Source organism: Agelaius phoeniceus, chromosome 27 (genome assembly GCF_051311805.1).
Source record: "Agelaius phoeniceus isolate bAgePho1 chromosome 27, bAgePho1.hap1, whole genome shotgun sequence".
In the NCBI taxonomy this organism is placed as follows: Eukaryota; Metazoa; Chordata; class Aves; order Passeriformes; family Icteridae; genus Agelaius; species Agelaius phoeniceus.
Genome location: NC_135291.1, coordinates 4,015,893 through 4,024,011, shown reverse-complemented (window position 1 = coordinate 4,024,011; position 8,119 = coordinate 4,015,893). Strand labels below are relative to the sequence as shown.

The 8,119-nt window shown below is 51.1% G+C and overlaps 1 pseudogene; it reads left to right on the top strand.

Moving 5' to 3' along the window:
• The first annotated feature begins 3,027 nt into the window (after window positions 1-3,027).
• LOC143695891 (uncharacterized) lies at window positions 3,028-7,536 on the top strand (annotated as a pseudogene).
• The last annotated feature ends 583 nt before the right edge of the window (window positions 7,537-8,119 follow it).

Here is an 8,119-nt window from a genome sequence, read left to right as displayed (position 1 = left end):
TCACAGTGGTGGTAGCAGTCCTATTAAATGGAGGCTGCAGTGCTCCTGCAGTGACAGGTGGGGTTCTGTTGAAGCAGTGATCCTGTAGAAGGGTGGAGTTTTCCTCTCAAGGTCCAGTGGTGGCGTAGATGGGCCTGGACTTCCTCTGGGAATGCAGTGGAAAAGAAAGCTGCTCCTCTGGGAATCCAGTGGGAAAAGGCTGTCTCTCTTCTTCCCAATGTCAAATTATATCCAGGTAGGAATGCTTGGCTCCTCCCTCTGGCCGGAGCATCTCACAATGAGATGATGAAATTGTTATCAGTCATGCAGTGACACTCAAGGGCCCAATAACAGAAGATATCTCCCAGAGGGGGGGATTGTTGAGGAAGAGATAAAGTAAACTGTTGTAAGGGACGGTCCAAAGTTTCCCTCATTTGCCTCACGACCGTCACAAGGACAGAGAGGAAGACCCTGAAGACCCTGGCTGGAGTTCTGGCCTGGTTGGGGTGGATGCTCGCCAAGTGATTGTTTGCAGCTGTGCTTGCTGTGCCCCCACGTTACAACTGCTTTGAGCAGGGGCTGACAGGGAGCGGCTTGCTCTGTACACTTACACCTGCTTCACCATCCCTGCTCATCACAATGGCCCATGAATTTCCTCACCACTTGGCCAGATGAACTTTCTGGAGTAACTCTGGTGATCCCCCCATAGAAGATCCCTCATCTGCCTCACAAGCGCTGTAAGGGAAGCCCCCTCCCAAGGACTGAGACTGAGACCCTTAAAATTCTAACACAGGGGCACTGGCCTGACTGAAGTGGGATGTTTGCCAAGTGTTGCCTGCAGGTGTGTTTGCTGCACCAAGACTGGTTTCTCATAGACACCAATCCTGAAAACAATGGGTCTCACTCACCGCTGAGATTGATTTGTCCTGTTTTGGAACATGGACTGTCTTACTCATTTTCAATAGACTTATTCTCCATTGTCTTTTATCTGTTCTCCCCTTGGTGGATGACTATACGAAACCCCTGAGTTATGCAAAGAATTTGAGATTCTCCCCCACGTGACAAGATGGATCTATTGGCTGGACCATGAGGATTTTGTCTCTCCGTTGGTAGCTATTCCCACCCCTGTCTTCTTCTCTCTCCCTCTATCCTTTATCTCCTTTCTAATCCTTCTATTGCTTCTGCTGTGGGCACTCAATAAAAGGTGCATTTGTTTTGATCAAGACTGAAATCCCCTCTCTGTTGTTTTTGCACTCTGAGATCAGTTCATGAACCATCACAACCCCACTTGTATGAGTGGATCATGACATTAAATTGGCGTCATGGACAGGATTCTGACAGACAGAGGGGTTTGCAGGGTTGTGTGTAGTCTGTAACAGGGGAAGGATGTTTCTCTCCAGCCGCACCGAGCCCGATACCCTGAAAGGGGTGAGCGGTTGTCTAAAAAGGAAAGGGAGTGACTCAAATTTCCCACAAATTGCACATGCCTAGGTGAAAAGCACCCCCATACTCAATTGAGGGCTCTGTCTTCAGAATTTTACAAAAGATCTCTTAGTGCAAAAAGGGAAACTGTTTTTGTGTATGTGTGAATCTGGACTGTCTGGGAAGTGAAGGGACTACTTGAAGTAACTGAGTAGAACCTCCCAGGCACATTTAGTCTCTTCACCCACCCAGGGAAGCAAGGGAAACACAGCAATGTGGTAGGTAAGGGACAGGCGTTCAGAAGATTTCGGGCTGTGACGGAAAATTACAGGACTCCTTCTGCCCCTCTCTCCAGAGATAAGGATCACCCTTGGAATGTAGCCAAACATGTAGCCCCCCTAACCTATAGATGCCAGTAACTTTCCACTCCATACTAACCCTAGAAAGTATAGCCAAACCCCTTTCTGACGTAGAGAAACCCCTTAGTCCATAAATGCCCCTGAGACCCCTCAATAAAAGCCTTTAACCGTCCACCACATTGGTGTCAGCGTCCGTTACTGGCCCGAGAGGTCCCGGGAGGGGATCACCGTGCTGAACTCCGAAACCAGGTCGCCGCTGCCTTCCCAAGAAGGCAACATAGTGGTGCCAAAACCCGGGAGCAACGCAGGTCCGAGCGACGGGTTACTCCTGGCCAGGGGACAGCGGCCACAGTGGCGGGAACAACTGTGGCGGAGCAGGGGGACGCCCCAGGACCCGCGATTTGTATGGAAGCGATAGCGAAGGTCGTAAGTTCGATACATATGCAATGGGGAATCAAATGTGAGCTCAGGAATTTTAATCTCGCCTTAACGAGACTCCTCGAGCTCGGGGTCATTGATCGACCCATAGATATATTGCATTCTGAAGTGTGGCAGAAATGCACTGTCGCGTTAGCAGAAGACACAAAAGCCACGGGCAGCAGCAAAAGTCTGAAAGCGTGGGGGAAGGCAGAAGCAGCCCTACACAAAGCATTAGAAGAACGGGAGACGTGGAACGCTGCGCGTTCCTGTTTGTTAATCATGCCACAGCTGGGGGAGGGGGCGATAACGCGAACGCCCCCGATAGCGACCCGATTGAAAGTGGGGAGACGGGGGGGCCGGGCGCATCCCATCCCTCCCCGAGCCCAGAACCCCCAGAGCCCCCGGGGGACCCCCTGACCCTTTCAAGGGACCCGCCGGGGCCCAAACCCCCTCCGGAACCCCCCGGAATGCCCGCGGGCCCCCCGGCCATCCCTTCCCTGCCGATGGCTGACTTAGCGCAGGGGGCGGAGGGACGCGCGCGGTCCTTTTGGAAGGGATTGGCGGCAGAAGCCCGAAATATCGAGAAGGCAAGCGCGCGGGCGAGCGGCGGAGGGGATCCGCCGCCTTACCCGTTCGAACACGGCGCGGGTGGCCGGGAAGGGGGGTTGAGCCCATCGGCCCGCGGCGGGAAGAACCCGGAAACGCGGCCAGCCGCGGACACGCATGCGCGTGAAACCAGCGCTGAGCCCATGCCCGGCCGGGAGCTGTGGATCCCAGCAGACACGCGTGGGGGTGCGACAGAGGGCGGGCACTCACTCGGGAGCCGCGCCCACTGCTGCCACCATATATGGGAGAGATCCCTTCCTGCGGGAGGCAGGGCGAGCCCAGGGGGCGGGAGCGGCACCGCCTCCGAGGGGAGGAGCGGGGCCGTAGCCGGACAAAACGGCAGGGGAGACCGGAAGTTTATTGGCAGTCGACTTCCAAATCTGAAGGGAACCACAGCTCCCCAGACCGCTCTGCGGAGCCGACCGAGTCCAGCAGCGACTCGGAAGCAGAGAAAACAGAATCAATGCGGTTTCGGACGAAACCAAATAAAACTTTTAACACAGTCGGGAACCAGCCCCAATACGAACTCACCGACTGGGGTAAAATCAAAATCGAATGTGCGGGATGGGCGCCCGCGGCGTCCATGTATGCCTTCCCGGTGAGAATTACAGGACCCCAGGGGAACCAGCAAAGAACGTATGCTCCCGTTAATACTAAAGATATTCAGACAATAGTAAAAGCTATCTCAGAAAAAGGAATTAACTCAGGGGTGGTTTCCACTCTCGTGGATGGTCTTTTTAGCAATGATGATTTACTCCCTTTTGATATCGTGCAAATAAGCCGTATGCTTTTTGATGGGGCGGGTTTGATAATATTTAAACAGGAATGGACGGACCAATGTGCAACCATGCTCGCTCAGACGGCGGGGGAAGGGCAGCCACTCCACGGGTCGAGTTTATCTAGGTTGTTGGGGAAGCATGACGAAGTAGCCACGCCCCAGCAACAAGCTGCGCAGCTTTGGATCGAGGAAGTCAGGGCGACTTCCCGGGCGGCCAGAGAAGCTATACGCGCCGCATCCAGGGTGGTGGCCAGACCGACACCATGGTCGACCATCAAACAGGGGGAGAGTGAAGGCTTTACACAATTTGTCGACCGCCTTCAGGCTGCGGTGGACTCTTCTAATTTACCCGCTGTCGCAAAAGGCCCGGTGGTAGCCGACTGCCTTCGGCAGCAATGTAACACCGTAACCAAAGATATATTGCGTTCCCTGCCAGCCGGGGCCAGCCTGGCTGACATGATTAAGCATGTTGTGAGGGAAGAGCAGCTGACCCCACTTCAAGCAGCCGTCCACACCCTAACCAGTGTGATGGCCTGCTTCAAATGTGGACAGTCAGGTCATGTCGCGGCAAGCTGTCCCCAGCCGGCACAGCTTCCCCAAGCAGCACCCCCGCCCCAGCAGCGCCCCAGAGGGATCTGCTGGAACTGTGGGAAGAGAGGTCACCTCGCTAGGGACTGTAGATCCCGGCCCCGGGGAAACGGGAGAGGGAGGGGGCGTGCGGGCCATATTCAGCCCCATCCCGCTCTGGATGCGAGACGGCCCATCTATGCCAACCCACAGTGGGGCAGGGGATCCTCATACCCTATGCTCCCACACGAGGCAGTCAGTATTGCACCCCCGCCAGCGATACAATGGCAGGGCTATGCAGCACCACCAACCGTACCCTCGCACCCCCCACCACCACAAGCCACGCAAGTGCTACAGGACCAGCAGGGGACGCCCCAAACCGGGACCCCTGGGTGGCCCTGGCCATGAAAATACGGAAGGAACCCCTGATGATATGGGGGACATGCCGCCTCTATGGCAGTCAGGACCCCCACATTGTAGGGCTTCAGTTTTGGGCAGACACGGGATCAGACTGCACGATTCTCCCCCAGTCGCATTGGCCCAGGCATTGGCAGTTTTAGGAAGTCCCTCCAGTGAACGGGGTGGGGGGACAAACCCGGGCGTGGAAAAGCACCCAGCTGGTGGCTATAACACTTCACACGAACAAGGGACCAGAACAGACAGTAGCGATTTACCCCCACATTTTGCAAAACTCTCCGCCACTAATAGGAAGGGACGTCCTTGCTATGCTAGGAGTCAGGATTACAAATTTATCATAAAGGCCACTGCTGTACACCCTCAGCTGCCGATCAAATTGACTTGGAAATCATCAGATCCTGTTTGGAGGGAGCAGTGGCCTTTGTCAGAGCCTCGAGTGGCAGCTTTGCTGGAACTGGTCGACCGCGAACTGCAAAAGGGTCACACAGAACCCTCCACCAGCCCATGGAACACCCCTGTGTTTGTAATCCCCAAAAGGTCCGGAGAGGGTTATCGTCTCGTCCACGACCTGAGAGAAGTGAACAAGATGATTCGACCCATGGGTCCAGTCCAGACACTGCTACCCATGAATTCAGCTATCCCTGAAGGACAGCCGTGCGCAGTGCTGGACATCAAAGACTGTTTCTTCTCGATACCCCTGCATCCGGACGACAGAGAACACTTCGCCTTTTCCGTTGCGTTTCCAAACGGTAATCGGCCTAACCTCCGTTTCCAATGGAGGGTGCTTCCACAGGACCTAGTGGACAGTCCTGTTATCTGCCAGGTCACCATGGACAGAGCACTGATGCCAGTCACGAGAGACTTGCCTGGCAGAAACTTACTCAGGTTTCCCAAGACCCTTTTCCCTAGTCAGAGCTCAACCTCCTACCTCATTACAGTGCCTATGTATAGGACTACCTCATTCATTTGTGAAAGAGGGGGGGAAGTGTGGTAGGTAAGGGACAGGCGTTCGGAAGATTTCGGGCTGTGACGGAAAATTACAGGACTCCTTCTGCCCCTCTCCCCAGAGATAAGGATCACCCTTGGAATGTAGCCAAACATGTAGCCCCCCTAACCTATAGATGCCAGCAACTTTCCACTCCATACTAACCCTAGAAAGTACAGCCAAACCCCTTTCTGACGTAGAGAAACCCCTTAGTCCATAAAACCCCTTGAGACAGAAGAATAAATCGCCTTTAACCGTCCACCACATTGGTGTTAGTGTTCGTTACTGGCCCGAGAGGTCCCGGGAGGGGATCACCGTGCTGAACTCTGAAACCAGGTCGCCGCTGCCTTCCCAAGAAGGCAACATAGCAGACGCTGTGTGGTTGTGTACCTTAAGTCTACACCTCCCTGTCATGGTTTTGGTCCTTTCACAAAATGACAGAAAACCTCAGCGCAAAAGTTAAAGCTGAATTTTATGCTCTACTAGCCAAACACAATGCCAAACCTTCTCCCGGAGAAGAAGAATGGGCACAAAGTAACTGATTTAATTTGAAAAATGTTATTGATAGAGTATGTTCTTTACAACATGAAACAAAATTTAAACTGGGTAAAAATAAAACTATTCTCTGCTCCGTTTTGGGAGCTTGTCTCACAGAAGCTATAAAAACTCTCTTAAAGTGAAGAAGTGAGGAAAAAGCTATAATGGACTCCCTTCAAAACCTAGTTGAAATTTGGAAAAAACAATTAAATGAAGAAAGAAATGAGATCCATCTGTTACGAGCTGCCCTTAGAGAGGAACATGTTAAGAATTCACTGAATGCTGATTCCTCAACACAGGCAGAGGAAAAGAAACTCCTCACATTAAACAGATTTATCCCTATAAGGAACTAGAAGCAGTAAAAAAACTGTGGAGAAAACTGCTGCCCTCATTTGAGACCCTTGGTTAAAACAGAATATAATTATATGAATGATGAAGATTTTGAACCACATATCACAACTAAACAAATACCATTCAGAACTACCAAATTGACTAAGCTGAAGAAAGAATTTGGGTGCCTTCCACAAGAATCGGAGACAGAATATGTCTTCCAAGTGTCCCTCACTGGTGGAGATCAAATTAAATTAACTGAGCAGGAGGCCAGTGGGTACTGGGGACATGGAGTTTTCCTAACAACAGGAGATAAGCGTGACACGTGGTCCCTGACACAATGTGTGCCTTTCTGGGCCGGGGGAATTAATCCTTTGGAAAGGGGAGACCCTTTAGCTATAGTCAGTACCCCCGACCAGCTTTTGGAAGGCGCCCACAAAGCCACCTGCCTGCAAATGATTCATGAAAAAGGTTGATTCCTGGTTTTCAGTCACCAATGCAATTACCTGTAAAGCCTGAAATTATGACTCCTTTAATTTGAGGGCTTCCTAAACCTACAGCAATTACTTTACAGAAAACCATAATGGCCTTGGGTCCCATAGAGAGACTAGATAGATTCCTTGGTAACCCCACTGACCAAACTGGAATCTACTGATCCTGGTTTCACTCCATACTCCATCCCCTCACAGCCCCCAGCTTCTCAATCTGATTCACCTGCCAGTAGCCGTAAAATTTGGACATGGAGTGAGGTTGCAGTAGATTTGATTAATTACAGTAGATGATATGGACCTGTAAAAACCCTGGAGGAGAAATCAGAAAAAACAAACGGTGTTTGGTTTATCACGGCTCCTCACGGTGAAAATTTAGGGAAGGGAAAACAGATCTCTAACTGCCAACGTTGGTGGTTGTTGGAAGTTAAAAGGGGGGTCCCCAGAGAGGTGATGGATGGTTTGCCCCTTGATAAATTACAGAAAATAATAACTAATTGGCACTATCAGAAACCGAATTTATCAGTTCAACCCAGTGCACCCCTCCCTTCTCAGAATCCAGCCAGTGAGCCAAAAGAAACCCTCTCCCAGCCTCTCCCTCAGAATTTAGGATGTGAGCCAAAGCAAACACAGAACCAGAGAAACTAGCTCTCCATCCCTTATAGGTGAGCAAAGGACTGGAGCATGGATGTATCTGAGAATGCTCACTAAACATAAATCAGGAGATATATTGATCACAGCTATCACAGGCCTCAAACAGGCACTTGTAACCTTTCTGATTGACACTGGGGCACAAATCTCTGCACTAACAAAAAGGACGCCCAGAAGTGTAGAATTGTTCCAACAAAGAAACAATGATGTGCTTTAAATGCCCTAGGAACTACAGAATCTATGAATGTGGCCTTAGTAAAACTCATGCTCCATGGAGAGGAGAATCAATTAGTTGTCAAAATTGGGGATATTCCAAACAATTTATTAGGGATGGATGTTATTGCTGGGAGGCAGTGGGAAGATTCTGAGGGATTCCTGTGGTCATTTGGTGTGCCATGTCTTAACATTAGACTGCTCCAAGCTGCATCCTCCTCACTGTCTAGCAAAATTACTCATGTAAAACAATACCCTCTACCTTCTGGTGCCAAAGAGGGCATCAACTGGTTATACAGGACTTGTGAGACCAAGGAGTAATAGTCAATACCCATTCTCTTTTCAACTTGCCAGTGTGGCCAGTTTG